This window comes from Syngnathus leptorhynchus, chromosome 12 (assembly GCF_054491065.1).
Source record: "Syngnathus leptorhynchus isolate UIUO chromosome 12, UIUO_Slep, whole genome shotgun sequence".
NCBI classification, from domain to species: Eukaryota; Metazoa; Chordata; class Actinopteri; order Syngnathiformes; family Syngnathidae; genus Syngnathus; species Syngnathus leptorhynchus.
The window spans coordinates 8271146-8290100 of record NC_141206.1 but is presented as its reverse complement, the minus strand read 5'-3'; the positions used below and the strand labels follow the sequence as shown (position 1 = coordinate 8290100).

Genomic DNA, 18955 nt, shown 5'->3' with positions numbered 1-18955 from the left:
TGATGACACAGTTCCCGGAAGCCTCCAGTCCTGGCCAACAACTAATCCAGCACACTTCAGCATCCAGTTGTAGTACTAATATTTTGTGCCAACCCTGTGTCCGAAATAAAAAGACTTGTTGAGGGCTGAATATGCAATAGATCCAGAATAATTCCGGCTTCAAGTAAGAGCCCCCCAAAACAACCCCTGTTGATATAAAAAAAGATCCGCAATATGCATTCCAAGCCACTAGTTGGCGACGATGTCTGTAAAGAGCCACAACATCATACCTCTTATTTTTTGAGTGTTATAGGTTAATCGAGTCTTGAAAAGGGAGATTTTTTTTATTTTTAAATCCAGTATTCTAATTTCACATTCATATGCCAAGCTGTATATCTCTCCCTGATGTGAGTACCCCTGACAGGCAAATTGTGAGGAGGTTACTTTCAGGCATGCTGTCACACAAGCCATCAAATTATTGGGAAATGTTGCCATAAAGATGACTTACCATCCTGTCAGCTGTCATATCTGCAGGTCTATGAAAGTCTACTGACTGGCCACTTCTTCTATGTTGAACACAAAAAGGTCTCGGGGGAGCCAAAAATTGACTGATAGATTATTAATAAGCGTAAGGTTTCCAACGACACGAAAAGACATTCTCTAAAAATCTCCGGTTATTGATTTTTTTGGCCCACTCGCAACGACACATGATTTGCTTTTCCATTTGTGTGCAGTCAAATGACCAAATGGTGGCAAAAGTGTTTTGACCGAATGCTGCATAGTTTTAATTACTTGTTGTCATCCAAATTAAGACGACAATGGCTGCCATTTAACGACGTGCCTCTTGGTGTTGTGTAAACAATCAATGGTGCTAAAAACAATGCTGATCCGCTCAAATCTGGAAATCAGTGCCTTCCGCATCAAATCAGTCCCGTATATCATTAGATAGCATCCAATATGGTGAAAGCTAATCAATTGGATCGAGGGTGGTGCCGGAGTAGAACCAGTAGGTGGCGCTGTACTTATTTATTTTCAGTATAATAAAGAGGAAACTAAAATGTCATGCTTAGGCTCAACGTTTACATATTTCATTAACTCAAATGATCAAATAAAATATAATAAATATAATCAAATATATATTAGTAAGTCTGAAAGTGTAAAGAAAATCTCACTGCAGGTTTTTTTTTTAACAGAGGTTGACATTATGGCACATTTACACTCAAGTGTCATTTTTCTTGAGCGCCACTTCATCTCCAACATTGAAAATAAATGCCTCGTCCACTTTCGTCTTAATTTAAAACAGACAAGATGAGACAAAAACAATCCCGGCAAAATCGACCCAGTGAGGGTATTCAGGCAACACCTGACTAGTTTTCTCCGGTGCGATAACAGGGGGCCATTTATGTTTGATGGGTCGTTCTTGAATTAAAAGGCTTTAATGAGCCCCAATTAACACATTTCCAATGAGCCCCCAGTCAAATCATCCTTGCATAATAGAGCTCGCCGCGCTTTCTTTTATTGCATCGTACATTAAGGATTTTGTCTCTTCAGCTTTGTTTCTTACTAATGTGCTTTGGTTGAATTCACACTGCCACGTCACCGCCCTGCCCTTCTTTGCTTGGAATCTTCCCGAATTAGAAGTTCATTTATTTGATTTTCAGTCAGAGTTATTAAGCAGACATTTTTTTTTTCCCTTTTTAAGGCTAAAGTGGATTTTTGTGGATTATGCTTATTCCGGGCTGCTTGGCATCAGCGGGAGACTGACGAAAGAGGTGGAAAGCCCGAGATTTAAAACAGATGATCTTATGGCAACATTACAGCTGTGAAATATAAACTCTAGAGGTTAAAGTCTTGGGGGATATTACTTGACAACTCTTTAACTTGAAGGAGGGCGTTTGCTATTATAGCTGAAGCTTGAAACGTAAGATCGTTTTCTCAAATATTCTTGCATGGGCCCAAAAAAGCAATGACAAAAAAGTCCAACTCCGTTTCGCTCTTTTTGGTTGCTTAAAGGAAATATTGAGACTTTAACATAAAATAGCAACGCAAAATTAGCATTAGCACTTGAACCAGTAGTATGCAGACGTCAACCGTGGGTTTTGAGTTGTAATATCACCATTCACCACTAGAGGGCAAACAACAGTATGGGGTTATACAAAAGGGTACGTATGTGTACAGATTTTTTTTTAAATATACTTAAAATTCAAAAACATTTTGCGTACAGGAAACTGTGCTGAAGCTCAAACCCAGAAACATGGGTCCAAAAAAATAAGCATATTAAACAGCTTCCCAATTTGATATCTTATTTCCAGTGAATACATTTATCACCGCCGCCAGTAGCAGCACAGCATGGTAACGGAGAAAGTTTTCTCTGGCAATTTCCAAACTCCCGTCCGAGTGCAGTAGCATGCAGTGATGGATGAAGGCTGGCCTGGCCTATGTGCAGCAGTGTATCGTACAGCAGGCTCCAGGGAGCGGTGTGAGCAAACACTGCACCACTGAGCCATATGTCATATCGGATGGCTCGTAACACAGAGAACAAAAAAACTCAATGTGCATTAGGAACGTGTTGACATTCATTTGCAGCACGCCTGCTAATGTCGAGAAAAAAAGATGCCCATCTGTGGGATTATGAATGGATTTCATATACTGTACATGTGGCAAGTAAAACGTCTGTCAAAAATATTCTGTTCTATATTTCTATATATTATGACATGATGAAATCAGATGCGTTAGTCTACGTAAATATTCTTGGTCATATTTTGGGGTCATATGGCGTTGCGATTGAATACTTGACAAATACTTTTGAAATTGCCTTTATATTTTTTTCCACGTAGTCTCCTGCAATTTACTTAAACTTGTGAATTAAAAATATCGTATTTGGAGGAGGAAAATGATTGTTAAATCGAATACTAATTATGTGTTAGGCGTGAGAACATTTTGTTTTCAAAACGGCCCAGTATGTGGATTGACCCAGAAAAGTACTTCTTGTGGAGGCACGAAAAAAGTAGAACAATAAGATATCATTGTAGTGATTTAAGGAGAAATTGGCTCCTCTGCTTCTGTAGAGTTATTATGTTTTCCAAAGCCACCATTTTCCGATTATCTCGAAAAAGGTTTAATTAGCAATGTACATTAGCTGATTACAGCAGTTGACAGTTCTAGTCATTTTATCGAGTCTCATCATAATGGCTAGAATAACTCTTTATTTTTTTTATTTTTTTTATTCATGCTCTGTACGGTGTCCTGGAGCGCTTATAAAAACGACTATAAATAATAGATATTGTTATTGTGCCACCCCCCCATGTGATTATGACCGTAGACAATGACAACATTAAAATAACTTTTCAGAAGTTCCTTTAAAAGCAATGCCGTATTTACTAATATTCAAGTTACGGTCAAAATTCTGGTTTTCTCGGAAAACACATTTGCAGGCACATGGACTTATAAACAAACATATGTCTATATACAAACTGTGTTATTGCTGGAATATTAATATTATTTATGATAGGATATATTATATTATACATTAATATTAAAAATATTAAATATAAAAAAATCATACTAATATTAATAGAATAGCCAACACATGGTAATATTAACACCAAATATTTGTTAGCGCGGTTGGTTGATGTACCTCGATAATGCCTCAGACAAAGCCGCACGTAGTGGCTTCCAATTGTAAACATAGTTCTGAGATGAACACGCAGACTGTCTCTGCGGGCAAACATCTTCACAGGCCTCCAACTGGGAAAAGATCATACATCAGCAGGGGGGGTCTGCAGACTATTAGCATAACCAACGTAAGACTCGCAAGCTCGCCACACACCCTGCAAATCAAACCGAAATTCTAATGAAGCTACGCAATCACGTGAAAGAAAGAATTGATCCTTTTCCCAACGGTGACACGGTTCACCTCGCCATCTTTCGTCCCAGAGCCTTCATGTTTCACGTCTCTCGGTCGGCTTGACACGACATCACTTTTAGGGAACGTACAACATTATTCGGAGGTTTGCTTGTGTGAGTAAATGTCCTATCTAGCAAAGAAGACTCAAATATAGTAGAGGTAGGAGACTTCTGCCACTTTTATGAGCAAGAAGCTATCGCCTTGCGCTGTTTGCTCCACCAGGAGAACATGATTGATTCCATCGACAATAGTCCCGGTGGGGTGTGCTGTCATAAAGTCTGTTCATGCTGCCACCGAGCTCCGCAGCCATAACAACTTTTTAGTTCATCTGTCATACGTCCACGTTCTGCAAGCTCATCAAATATTTTCTCTTGATTTATATTTTATACTAGAGAAAATAATGGAAATGGGATTCGTCCATTCAGGGTCAAGCGTAAAATTATAAAACCTGTTCAGGGAGTTTTTTAAAGTTACAGTTTAGCATTATAAACGTTGATATAAGTGTAAAAAAAGATTGCGTTGTAGAGCTAATTACCGACAATTATTTTTGATGATCAATGAATGACTCACTTGCTGTTTAAAATTATTTTGTTTCATTATTATTGGCTTTGCTTTACTTCAGCCTGCAGCCATAATTCATTCAGTTTTATTAGCTATTATCAGTCATCAAATATTTCCTTTTTGGACTGTCGGTTTCCTGCTTCACGAATCAGCGATAACCACAAACGAACTAAACGATCCGCCGACAGACAACGGAAATACCCGGGAATGACAGTCTTCCGTATATGGTCAAGAGAGGTTTTTTTTTTGGGGTAGAGGAGAGTCAGTAGAAGAAAAAAACTGCTGCAGCAAAGTGGAGACTAAGGTATTATGCTGCAGTGTCCACATGGAAGACACAGCAACAGGAGGATGGTCATTTCTAGCCAATACCAAAAAGAATACGTTGTCAGAATGGGACCGAATGGTTTGGTTGAAAACATAACGCCAAACAGCAATGATGGTGTACTGATTGCGCAACCCATCCTTTCAAGGTTCCGCCACGTTAGTCCTATTATGATTTTGTTTGTTCAAATCAATCCAAGCGTCAAGCCAGGTTTTTCTCAAACGGCCTAGCGAAGCACCGGTGGGTGGTTCAATATGAAGTCTGTCTTGAGTTTGAGCTGATTGCTTAAATGGAAATGTCATTAAAACTAGCCGGGGGCTAACTGAAAGAGAGGCGTCTGTCATATCAGCTTAACTGGTAGCAGACTGGAGTCATACGGGAACAGATGTTTTGCAAACATATACACTCTCCGAAGCTCTCAAGCAAAGCGTCTTCAATTAAGGCAACAAATCCCGTTGCCAGGAATAATTTTTGGGGATTTGTCTTCTTCACGTTGATGTTTCAATTCCATTTTTGGAAAATGATCAGTTCGGATTTTATAGACTGTCAAATTATTTGACACGTATGGATATTCTTTCTAAAAGCAAAGTACAGGAACAATTGCGCAAAATGTTTGTTTGAATTTCTTTGTTGCATTTGTCGAGCTCACCCATTACAGCTCACGAGTCAGATTAACAAATTGGCTCCAGGATGGATTAATAACGGGAGCTGTAACCTCAAAATTGTGGGTTTGACATTCTGAATAGCTTTAGTTGAGGGTCTGTGTAGAAAATTGCCAATTCACTTTGTCAACACTCTCTCCCTGTAATGATTCCCGCCACAGTGGGATTGGGGAAGATTATAATCATCTACTCCATCATTTTAGACTTGATGGACACTTCACATTCAAAATTTGTGGGGAAAGGGGGCTCTCGTAGGATGCAATTGCCTCGCCAATTGCAGCCTAGAGAGGTAAACATCACGCGTGTGCCGCCACCAAACAATAAATAGTCACAAGCTTGTTATGCCTTTGTGGAAGAATCGTGCCGCATCGTCGTGAAAAATCTTTTGGCTAACTGTCAAAATAATTGTTTCAGTTTAAATAAACCCACAGTTGCTTATAAGTTGAGCTGTGAACAATACTGCCGCTCCCCAAAACTTAAACAATATGCATGAAGGAGTCGGTGGGTCGTATACACGTTCATATCGTTATTGTGGTGTAGTCGATTGCTTTCCAGCCGCGGTGCAGGTGTGTGTGTGTGTGTGTTTCTTCAGCAGGGTGATGCATTGGGCAGGAGAAGCAGACGCAGATATTGATCCATCCCATGGGCTTGAGGCCAGACATGGGCTGAAAATTGTGAGAAGCCTTGAAAATGGCAATTTGACAATTTCTAGTTAGAATTAAGTGCGCCGATGGCCAGTTGGCTAGGCCTTATTAGGTCCCCAAATTGCAATCTGCGAAGCGGAGGAACAGATGTCATCAACGAATGAGGAAAAATCATGTCGGAGATCCTACCGATGAGATAAATGTGTGTATTTTTGTGTGGGTGTTTGTGGATATGAAAAAGCAGAATACGTTTCATCGACATGTCGAATTCGAAGGACGTTCCACTTTATTTATTGATGTCCTTCAGCTTTTTGGTTTAATTTTGTCATTCCAAAGTCCACAACAAAATGTTGGCCTCAAAGCGGCATGCCTGTGCTGACCCATCATGCTTTGTGCCCTTTATCCGCAATAGAATCCTTTATCTACATTTCCACTTTGTCCATTGCATCCTCTGTCCTGCCGCCCTCAAAGCCATTACTTTGAATCTTCAGTTATCTGTGGCCTTTCTTCCCTTTTCCAATTTAATTACCAGGCCGGCGAACATTCATTCTCACCGGGATCAATCCAAATGGAAAAGGAATGGCCAATCTGCCTCCTGCTCAGACTGCTCGCATGGTCCGGAATAAGCGGCAAACCCGAGAAGGCAAAGCGTGTCACGCTGCACCGTCCCGTCCCGGCTACTCAGCTACACTCATGTCTGCTCCGATTTTCAAGTCTTTTGCCAAATCTGGAAGCGGCTCAATCATTTTGTAAACATCTGATTGAAAGACTTTGGCAAAGGGTCTGATCAGATTATCCTAAATATCTGATCATTTGTATGCCAGACATTAATCCCTGCTAAGCACCTTTCCAAAGGGACCATTGGTCCAAATATAATTCTTAAATTCTTATCTATACTGAAATATCTGTCCTCTGTGGTGACATTTAAAGAACTGTGGAAGAACCTTGACTTCACTCATGGTGTGATGTCACACCACAATGTAGCGTATCGGTTATTGGGCATCGGCATAAGAAATGATTCTTCGAGAATTCGGAATGAAGCAGTCGAAAGCAGTTCTCCAACTACATTTTCGGATTTGACGGTTAACAACCCAACTTCAGTTATGGAATGTCCACTCAGATCTCCAACGACTACGCTTCCTCTGGCTCTCCTTCCATCATATACCAAGTTCCATGGCCGTGCCAAGAATGTTCGTAAACTGAAAATGATGTGCCAGGTCAAGTTTCGGTGTTCTTGTACCGTTGTCCTTCTTGTCTTTCACCCCCCCTGATGACCAATTCACCACCACTTTAAGCATGTCCAGGGTGAAATCTGGGCCCAGTGCCTCTGTAAAAAAGATAAATTACTTCTTAAAAGGTTTGTTCTAGGGTGGGGAGCCGAGTGTATCCAAAGCCGAAGGATTTAAACAGACACGAAATCCGTTTGGTTTCACTGTGGACTTGAAGATGAGTGAGTGAACACTGGCGAGGGCTCACGGTAACAGTCGGTGGCCTCGTGGGACGTTGGGATTTTTTGCGACTACTTGTGCTTCCCGACTCGAGCAAGCACGGGGAGACATATGCCACTTTAATTTAAGCTAACGGATGAGCTGGCCCGCCGGTCCGGTACCCCCCCCCCCCCCCTTGTGTCTTTACCCTCATAGTGTGGGGTGTGACTTTCATCAGCACATTCATTTTCTTATCCTTTCTGTTCTGGTCCCCATGTGAGTCGGCTTCCCCCGGAGATCGTCCGCCTGGTATTGATTTTGAATTTTAATGAGACAATAGATGATATCTCTATCGGATATGATTGTATGAAATGTTCCTGATCACAATCAAAATGATTTACAATTCTCCTCTATATATTTTATATCTGTTTTTTAATTTTTTTTATCTTTGGTGGGTTGGATCCTCTAAATGGCCTTGTACCTTTCAATCGAGAAAGCTAATTACAACAACTCCCATTCTTATTTCTGAGATGCTTTCATATGTAGATGCAATTAAATTATGCTCTGGTGAGCTCATTAGATTTACATTTAGAGATGTTTTTGTGCTCTGCCCCTCCTGGACCCTCCAGGGTTTTCTCCCGCAATCACGGAATTATGATGACCCAACGTTATTCTCCAAAAGTCGTCTCTCCCCATCAAACTTCCGGCTGGCATCGATCGTGCTGCTTTACATTCATAGTCACTATGCTGCTGTATATTAAACCTTTCTGTTTTTTTTAATGGGTCAAGCTGGTCAGATATCATTGGCCCCACTTTGGTAATGTCAGTTTTTGACCTTATTTTATTTTTTGGCCATAGGGGGGTCTTGAGTTAAGACTGTTGGAGGCTAATGCTACCAGTACCAAGTTGATCCTCAAGTGGTATCAAATAGATACTGTGGATTTCAAGTTCTAAAGCCTCTAAAAATGTTGTTTGCAGTTTAACGCCTACATAAAGAAAGCAAAATCCATTATTTATCTCAGGGATTTGAGTTGAGCTCTCAGTGGCTAAACCTGCACCGAGTTGCGTTTTTAAAGAAAGCAGTGAATCTAATCGAGAAGAGAACTGAAAAAAAAACCAAGACACGGAGACGTCAGTCATCCGTCGCCATTTCCTGATGTGGAGTTTCATTCGCACTGAACGTTATTGTGAAATAAGTCGTCAACTGTCAAAGGGGTCCGCAGTTAGCCGATTATGATCATGGCATTCCTTTAAGCGCATTCAATCCCTCTGTTCGTCATCAAAAGGTTGAATTAACTGCGGCGTGCACACAGCATGAAAACTATATGAAATAAGCTATGTGCATTAATATTCATGGTTAAAACTGTTTTTCAATTTGCTTGCAGCTCTTCTTTTATAATGATATTTTTCCTCCCTTACCCCCTCAATAGGGTATTACAGAAGAGAATAGAATGTAGGGGGTGGGATGGGATGGGATGGGGGGGGCGAAGAGCTGGTTACGGGCTAATCTGACTCTGCAGGTGCGGCATTATACGCTTCTCATTGAGAATCGGACTTGTGCTGCGAAGGATTCTGGATGGAATCTCACCGCACCTTTTTTTTTAATGCTGACTGCTGCTTTGTGCAAGTGGTGTCAGGCTAACATGCTAAAGTATGCTGTACACAAATATGGATGTAGACACATGACGCTTATTTTCTTCAAACTAATTCTTGCAAATTACAGTGGACAGATTTATCGACTATTCAGGCACAGACGATTATTCGATTATTTTTTTTTGGGTACTTTTTTATTGTTCAATCTCAATATAGGTATGTTTGCAAATTCCATGATACATTATAAAATAAAGAGACAATATTTCATTATTTTCCGCTTCTTTCTGTCTTAAATATCCTCAAGTCCAAGGAGTTGAGTTGGGGAAAAATGTTTAAAAAAAAAAAAAAGTCATTTTCTATCCAAACAAAGCAGTCGAAATACATAGTGTCGCTATAGCACAAATTATACTTAAGCATAATCTTATTTAACATGCTCATTATGTTATTATACGGGACTGAATACGTTTCAATAATAATAAGAGTGCCCTTCAAAGCACTGTAGTGAAAGTGAAATGAATCTATTTCCATAATGTAAACTCATCTATTTTTGCGCAACCCGGATAATCAAAAAACTGCTCCCCTTCTCTCCCCGACTTGTGTTATGTACCCATCTATTTCCATTACATTGTACGTTGTGGTGAAAAGAACACAGTGGATATTATGAACTGCTGAATATTCAGCGAGTCTTTGTAGACTAATTATAATTTGTGCCTTCATAAACTTGGGGGACTGGATGTGGTGACTGAGAAAGGCAGAGTGGAAAATAATGGATTTTCTTGCTTTGATGCTGCTGTCTACAAGTGTCTGATGAGGAGCTGTGTGAAATAAAGAAATCCATTAAAGAAGAAAAATCTTTTGTACGATAATTTAGGTTAGCTGTGCTGAAGGTTTGTCTCAGCAGTGGGATCGCAGGAACAGTGGACAGCTATTCTGGGCTCAGATTTAAAAATAAAGAAAGAAAAACAGCAATGGAACATTTTATTAGTTTAGGTCATGTTTTTGATGTTATGGTATTGTCATGAAAAAGAATGGCAAGTGGTTGGACCAATGTGAAAATGCCCCCCCGGCAGGCTCGGCAAACTATAAAACGGGAAACAAGCTCATCATAAAGAACATTCACTCAAAATGAGTTGATGATTAAAGTGGCATATTTGAATCATATGCTAAACACAATATATGTAAATCATGGGTGGTAAATAGATATTTTTTTTATCATGGGACTTTACGAATTGAAGTAAAAGCTTAGAAGTAACAAATATTTATTGAGTCTTATCCAAGTGTGACACATTTGCTACAAGTACACGTGTAGCCATCACTTAATGGTCTTCCTGGCCTCTCCTGCCAAAAGTCAACCGGGATAAAGTAAATCTCATCCGTGAGTCGGCGACATGGGCTCAAGATGGATGAATCATTTCAATAAGCAGCTTGCCCCCAGAGCGACAATCCAGCAGGGTGGCTTGCTACAGGATTCTATAAGCAAATTACAGAAGCGGAATTAAATCGATCAATAGCCAAGATGAGAAGGAGGAAAAAAAAATGCAAACAAGGCAAATATTAAGCAAACAAAGTGTTGGGGTTAGGGGACCTGCGAAGAAGCCAAATACGCTTGAGGAATTAGATTTTAGTGAGCTGTGAAGGAAGCCTCAGAGCAGCAGCAACACAAAGAGAACCCCCCTGCTGTCTGCGCTGACAAACGACGGGCTTTGGGGAAACCTGCTGGAAATGTAGAAGTTCAGCTTGGGCGCACGCAGCAGCAGCACCACCTCATTACCTTTGTGGAGGAAGCCGGCTTTTAGGGACCCTTGCTTTGTCTGTACGTTGGCAAGACCAATACAGAAAAACTAGGTGATGGATTACATGCGATACTTGTATTGTGTAGCTTGGGTGGGGCAAATATGCTAATTATTAAATTAAAAAAATAAATTAAATTAAAATAAATAAAAATTAAAAATATATATGATATAAATATAGAAAAAAATGTATGTATATATATATATATATATATATATATATATATAGAGAGAGAGAGAGAGAGATAATAATAAAAAATATATAATAGAAATATAGAAAAAAATATATATATCCATATATAAAATATATTTGTCAGAGCGCTCTTGTATTTTCGCATGGCTCAGGTTTGCTTGCTTCCACGTGGCGCAGGTGACATACCACATTGCATTTTTATTTATTTAGCACTCCCTCTTACCCCAGAGAGTAGAAACACTCGCAAGCCCCCCTTGACAGTCTCACCCACACCCACACAAGATTCCAAGCAAATAATGTAGCAGCTGCCATGTAATCTTTAAGTGTATTTCCAATCGTGTTTATTATTGTGAATACAGAGGTGTTGTCGGTAAAGCTTTTTCTATAAATTTCCGTAAGTAGTTGAAAGTGGTAATAGGACCTTGCAATAATACATTGTTCACTGTATTTTCAGCGCAACCTCTGGGGCACTTTAAACAGATGGCTACACAATCAAAGTACGACTCAGCAGAATTTTCTGAAAACCTAATCTATAAGAGTACTCTTATTCTGCCTTTTTTTTTTTTTTCCTCTACAGTATAGCTCACAATATTACCTGTTATGAATGAAAACTTAGGATGGGCAAAAACCCAACCTGGAAATGCTCCTTTAAAATAATTTCCCTCTTTCATTCATTTATTATGACGGCACATGTTTTGGCACAAGCAGCGGGGCGGGCCACCTGTTATGTCGAACATGCTGGGACAATGACTTACAATTTCAAATGAGCTGCATCACCAGACAACCAGCGACATCTAAAACACACACACACACGCACGCGCCAGTAATTGAGAATCCACTTGCTGAATGATTACAACTGCGGCGCTCCCCGACACTAATAATTGAGTGGATGGGTAAATACCATCTGTGTATCTGGTGGGGGAAAAAATAAAATAAAAATCACCTTTACCAAAGTGTGTGTGCTGTAGGTATGTGACCAGCATGATGCTAACAGGAAGAGTAGACTAATGTCCGAGTGCTGCTCTGTGACCCGCGAAAGGTTGATGGTATCATCACAGCAGCCATCTGGTATACAGTAGCTCGATTAGTTCTGTCCATAAATTAAGACGAAGGACATGGAAGCTTTGCGAGCCAACTAAAATATCAGACCAAAGATGGTCAATAAAGTTCAAGCTCAAGCCAGAACATGTTGTCAATGATTTTCAAACTGCAAATGTATGCACACCCTCACACTAATGATGTCACCACGTTAAAATCTTGGAATACCATCGAAAATATCTTCGAAAAATGTCATGTTTTTTTTTTTCACCATCTGCTATGAATGGCGACTGATTCATCAGTAGAGCCGAGCTCTCCAGCCATCGGGCGTGATTTCTCGTCATTGCGCATTGATGGCGACGCTAGGACGCCAGCGCTAATAACGTACACCCCCTACGATGTTTATGTGCGTGTCAAGCTCACAGTGGCGCGTTCCCCGAGGCCGATTCCAAAGGAGTTCACAAAGTCTTCTGTTGTGTAGATCAACAGAGCTGGCCTCACAAGCTGTCGTGAAGTCAGATGTTTGCGGTGAACGACCGGCGAAGGTACAAGTTCCACGCCTGTGAAGGGTGTTGGATGAAAACCCCCTCAAAACGCTCGAGGCGTTTGAGAAATCCAACCGACCCCCGCCAGTACCGTAATCGCTCTACAGTACGTTTGTGTAGTCAGCATGACTCTTCTCCCCGAGGCTTTTGTGTGTTTTTGTGCAAGTGCACAAAGATCTGTCTTTTAAAAGGTTTTACCGCATTAAAACTGGATGATACGGCAACCACAATGGATCAGCGTTGCCATGTATCTTTTGCGGTGATTGGTAAGAGAAAAACTTTCAAAGGAACTTTACTTGGAAGAAGTTACTTCGGCTGCTTACTGATGATTGATTCCGACTCGAGGGCGGAGGCCAGACTGCTGGGCGGGTGGTGATCCATTGTAAGAGAACACAACATAATTATATTTCAATCATGCAAATGAGTTTGGTTTTGGTAGTTAGAGGGCTCTTGGAGTGTGTAATTGAAAACGGCTGAGATTGTCCCGCATCAAAAATGTCGAGCAAAGCGCCGCCCGGCTGCTAATCAGAAGAGTTGCCGCGCGTCCTGAATCACAGCTTCAATCTTTTCTCAACTGAATCGGTTTATCTTAATTGTCATTGAGATCATTTCTCTAACCCTCCCTGCTCTGCAAATAATAATTTATATCCTCAAAAAGCTGCTTCCGTTCAATTAGAACGAAAGTTTTGGTGGGCATGTAGTGGATGGAAGACTAGCATGTTAGCATGTGTGTTAGCATAGCAACTGGACATTGTGCACGAGTGAACTCAACAAAGAAAAGGAAAACAAGGGAATATTTATTATCAAAAAAAAAAAAAAAGCCAACGTGTTGATTCAAACATTTGTTCTTCCCTACATACCATCGGACAACCCCAAGAGGCAATAGACAATTTGCCGACGAACAAGCAATTGAATTACATGCTGTTCCCAGTCTAATCCCAGTGCCCACCTCCATTTGAACATGCAATTTCACATCTTTAATTGCTTGCAGCAATCGAGTAACCTCCACTAATTGTTCTATGGTGACACATTGATCTTTGATAATGAGAAATGTCTTTTAAAGTTGTTTTTTTCCTGTTCCAAAGAGGTAAAATTGGTCCTGACAGTCGGGTTTTCCCATATCTAGCATATGCTACATTTACTCCCCCTATTTATGGAAGCTGGACAATTTCCCAAATAACAATAAGCGCACAAAACAGGTAGACTTACCCGCTTAGTTTATTCTGCCACGTAAAAAGCTAATCGCTAACTAGGATTTTAGGCATAATCGTCACTGGCCTTAAAATTTAAGAGTAAGTACGGTGAGAATTGTCAAACTCCGTACAAGATACCCAGTGACAAGATTCAAACCTCACCGTGCTGCCCAAAGAGAAGAAGAAAACACAATAATCCTTCGATCCAAAACATGAACGGCAAACTGGGATCACCTCGAACGCTCGGCAGATTATCCCGTAGCGTGAGCAGTTTCCAGACGACAGACTTTGACATGACACACCGACGAGATGTTTTGAAACATGTCCGATTGTATCTGTTAGCCCCAGTGTGAAGCGGTAAACTCTGTGATGTGACAAAAACACACACTGGTGTCGACACAGGTGAATTGAATGAAACTGAAAGGAATGCGTGGTGACAAGTGTGCTCATTCGGGCGGACAGCTTAGAGCACATTATGGCTTGCAGATGTATTGAAGAGCACATGGAAAATGGAAACGTTGCTCACTTTTCTATTTTCTGCCTCTCTCAAGGACGTGCTAGCATGTTTGTTGCATACAAATGTTTTAGCGGACATAGATAAAAAAAATCCCCGTCAAATTTTCAATGACTTTGTCAAATTTAGAATGCAAACTGTAGAAATGTACCTATGAATAAAAAACAAGAGATTAATGAATTCTTAAAAATATATACCGTATTTTCCGGACTATAAGGCGCACCGGACTATAAGGCGCACCTTCAATGAATGGCCCATTTTAATACGTTGTCCTTATATAAGGCGCACCGGACTATAAGGCGCACCATTAATGCATCATGTCAGATTTTTAATCCAAATCAAATCATTCTCCATTTTATCTTTTTTATTTCAACTTCAGATGCAACAAATTACTATAAGGTGCACTTTTGAGAAAAGTTTAGGTTTTTAGGTTAATATTAGTAATATTTTGGTTTTGAGAGTTATGGCTGTATGTAAATGTAGCTAATTTTACGGAAGGCTACCGTGCATTGTTTGAACACAAATATTGGTAATATTTTGGTTTTGAAAGAGTTATACCTCTATATGAATGTAGCTAGTTGCTAGAAACCAGTAGCTTTTACAAATAGTTGAACAGTAACTAGGTGTTGTGGCTTTTAATCATTTGTACTGTCGGTATATGTGTAACATGCAAGCAAAACAAACAGCGGGAATAAAAACAAAACCACATATTTGTTATTTAATGATGAGATAAAACCAAATGACACGCCCCGCGCCATGTTTCCTTGTAATCATCGACCGACTAAACAGACACTCTCGCATCGACGTGTACTGCAAGATGTCGCCTGGATGCATTTTTTTTTTTTTTTGATACCTTGAAGCTAAATGAAAGCCAAATGCGTCTAATTAGCTAGGCAGCAGGTGCAAGCTTGATGGTTGTCTTCTCGAAGGCTGCCGGGTAGCATCTTCTGTGGCCGTCTTGTAAATATTGACGTTTGTAGATTGGGAACGGCGAACGGCAGCGCAGCGGGGAAGGCGGCTGACCGTGACGGTAACGGAGACAGCCGCTGTACGCTTCCTCGCAGCGTGCCGCGGAGCCGTGTGTTTGAACTCCCTCGGCGCTCCCGCCGTGTTGTTGTGTCTTTGCACGTCCGTTCTTGTCTTTTGTGTTTGCTTGTTGACATCCTGAATTTACAGTGAGATTTGTGATGTTTTCTTTTTTTTTTTTAGAAACACATAATGGGCCATGCAAAGTGTTTTCTTCTTTCCTGTTTGTTCTTTTGGGAGCGTTGAACTCTAACTAGCGCCTCGGAAGTCGAGTTCCTGTTTCCCCCCGAGAGAAAAGACAGCAGGAAATGAAAGAAGTGCAGGAGAGACAGATGGAATAGAAAAGTCAACTGCGTGAGCTTCATCATCGACCTTCATTCTGATATGCAAACTTGACTTAAACAAATGATACTGACAATAATGAATTGAATTAGATTTAATTGTCAGCTGCACAACTGGCAGAATAGAAAGTTTCAAGCATTCATTTTAAAAGAGCAAAACAAAGCGTGAGCATTTGTAAATGTCATGCGGTGCGGCTCGACGGCCATCCATCCTCAAAAGCAAGGCCGGCGTCGAATTTACGGGACAAAAAGCGAGGAAAACAAATACGCTAATCATATTTTTTTTTTCCCATACTCATGATGAACTTAACTACCACCTCCAGTTCATATATATTTCTTCTTTTTTCTTCTTCCAATATGTCACATTTCTCCTTTTCTACCGGAGTGCTCGTGCATCAAACATTTGTTTGTTCTGCGGGAACCCTGACCCATCGTGTGCCGGTTATAAGACACTTCACTGCACAAAAGTGAGAATGAAAGCAACGGTGTTTACAGCATTTACCGCCCACCGAGCGCTTAGTCTATAATTACAGGGTAAAATATGGAGCTGATGGGCGATAAAAACAAATTAGAACTTGACGAATGCAATAATTGTGTCTGGATTTAAATTGAAGTTTTTTTTTTTAAATATATTTTTGTATTATTATTATTTTTTTTTAGAGAATATGTTTCCAACCTCTCCAGTTGCTGAGAGCAAATAGTCCATCGAGCAACTGGTGTGCTCGATTGTCCTCATATGATGCAAATTTACTTTTTTGGGCCAACTTCACGTTGAGATTTGCCGATTTAAATTCAAATGAAGTTTTTCTGAGCGGGTCTGCTTTTTTCACGTCTTGATCTGCCCGCTCTTGTGTTTTATAGTTAAGCCACTGAGCAATGTGTGCAGGAGTGTGCAGTGCTAAAAGCGGGGACCTCCTCAACGTGCCCCCCCCCCCCCCCTGCTGCTCCCAGCGGGGGGCTGAGCTCACACATACACAAACACACACACATACACACAGAAATCCTATAAAGCAGGACCATTCCAAGGTATTTGCTGGCATCTACGTTTACACAAGCGCGAGTTAGGATCCATGTTTGTACGCCAACACACACAAACACACAAGTGACACTCTGACCTCTGAAGACATCTCATTTCAGCCAGAAACATCCTATGTGGCTCAGAAATGAGTTCACGCTGAGTCTGACTTGAGAATGAGAGCCCCGGAGAGATTACTCAACTATGAACGGGGTCCTTGCTGAGAATCCGGGGCCAGGGTTCTGGAGCCGTTGACAGACTGTCATCTGACAAGATGGACGGATGCTTGGGGAATGGGAAGTGTGATTCAAATCAGCACGCAGGCGGATTGAACTTTTAGATGATCACTATGACTATTCTTTCCCAATCGGTTTCCATTTTGTTGCTTATGAATGCAAAGTTGACTTGATTTTTTTCCCTCATATAGATCAAGCGTAAATTAAAAATATATATAAAAAATAAATGATAATATATACAAATATAAATATAATAATATGTAATAAATAATATCAATAATAATAATTTGTTTTGTACTTTTATAGCATTCTCAGAAGAAGAATGCCTTGCATTTTACGTATATCGTACGTTTTTACAACAGACTACAAACATCGTTCCGCTTACTCTTTGACGTCTGCTTTTTATTTTCTGACATAGCTGAAGGTGAGTCCAACTCTGGGAATCTTTTCTTCTTCTCCGGCGTGAGGCCAAGCTGTTAACATTTCATGACTGTTGTCTCGGTGTGACAAAGACCAACTGTGCTTTTATCTTTGATGGTTCTTACCGCACGAGTGAGAATATAAAACCAAATAGGAGGGCTCAGGAGTGGTCAAAGAAGCCACGGCACGGCTCAGCAGGGCTCTTAAATCAACAGTCCACATTGAATCGCTGCCTTTTTTTTTGGGCCTTTTATCAACCACAGCTATTGATGTCAAACTTTTTTCTTTTCCTCTTAATAATCACGATCACTGCGGACACAATAAACATCTCCGCTTACATAACCGGCGCCCCTTTACACATTTGTGCTTAGTCCCCCATCGTTATCATCGCAGGGAGAATCTTAAGGGGGGATGCCAGTTTGGATGTGGACGATAACTGGCTGCTTAGATATTGATCTGTTTCTCATCAACAGAGTGCTTTTCTCTTAAGAGCCTGCTCAGCTTGCCGGACACCCAAACACGTGATATGAATACTAATGCATGTTGGTTTGGGGGGGGGAATGGGCTTGTGCACCTGCTGATAGAGAAACATCAAGAGAAGTAAGCACAAGTGTGATCATTAGGAGTGCACAGTGGGCACGGGAGGAGAGAAACATATTTTTTTGGGCAAGGGTGTTTCCCCTTGCTGTTATTATTTTTTAGCTACATGAGCGTGAATATTATTGCTTACTGCTCATTAGCAGCTACGCTCAACCATAGGTCAAGATGTTTGATCTTCATGTTACTCGCGTTTTAAATCCCAGTAGTGTTTCAATGCAAACACACAAAACACTACCCCCCCCCCCCCCCCGCCCCCCTCCTCGATACCCTCCGAGAGATAAAAAGAATTCATACCGTGAAGTGAAAATGGGCAAACGAAACGGCGTGATGAACAGCTGGATCACCAAACCGGTTGCAGAGTTCAAATAGGATGTGAAAATAAATGATCAGCAGAAACCAAAACAAACCATCAGCATCATTCAAGCAAACAAACCACAAAAGTTTATGACTATTAGATTAAACCGTATATTCAGAAATGCAGCCGGCCTCAGCATTAAAAATTAAATTAGCCGCTTGTGGTAAACAGCTCAAGTTTGCGGCCGTTGCGTTTACAACAGAAGAACAAACATTTCTCTCTCACTTTCTTTCAATAAATGCAAAATGCATGTAACAACCTTATTCCAAGAGTAAAGCTCTTAAATTCAACAACTGCATTACTAAAACTTTCACTGCATTTCCAGAGTGTGCTTTAAAAATCCTGCAGCGGTAATTGTTTCACCTTTGCGGCATTTTGTTGACGCTTTGAAAGTTTAGCATTTAGAATTTTGACAGCTGCAATGTTGGCCTTTAAGAACTGGACGTGACTACGTTTGGGCGACAGTGTAGGGCGAATGGCGGGCCTCCATTTTGATGTGGCATCCACATCAATCACTTCATAGGTATGCTTGAGGGCATCTTGGATGTCTGTTTCACAGCAAACAAAGTCCAGATTTATGATATAGAAAAAGCT

At 40.6% G+C, this 18955-nt stretch overlaps 1 protein-coding gene across 3 annotated transcripts in view; it reads left to right on the top strand.

Moving 5' to 3' along the window:
* The window catches only part of LOC147048258 (transmembrane protein 132C), an 82877-nt gene that overhangs the window by 16139 nt on the left and 47783 nt on the right, over positions 1 to 18955 (top strand). The window lies entirely within an intron of this gene.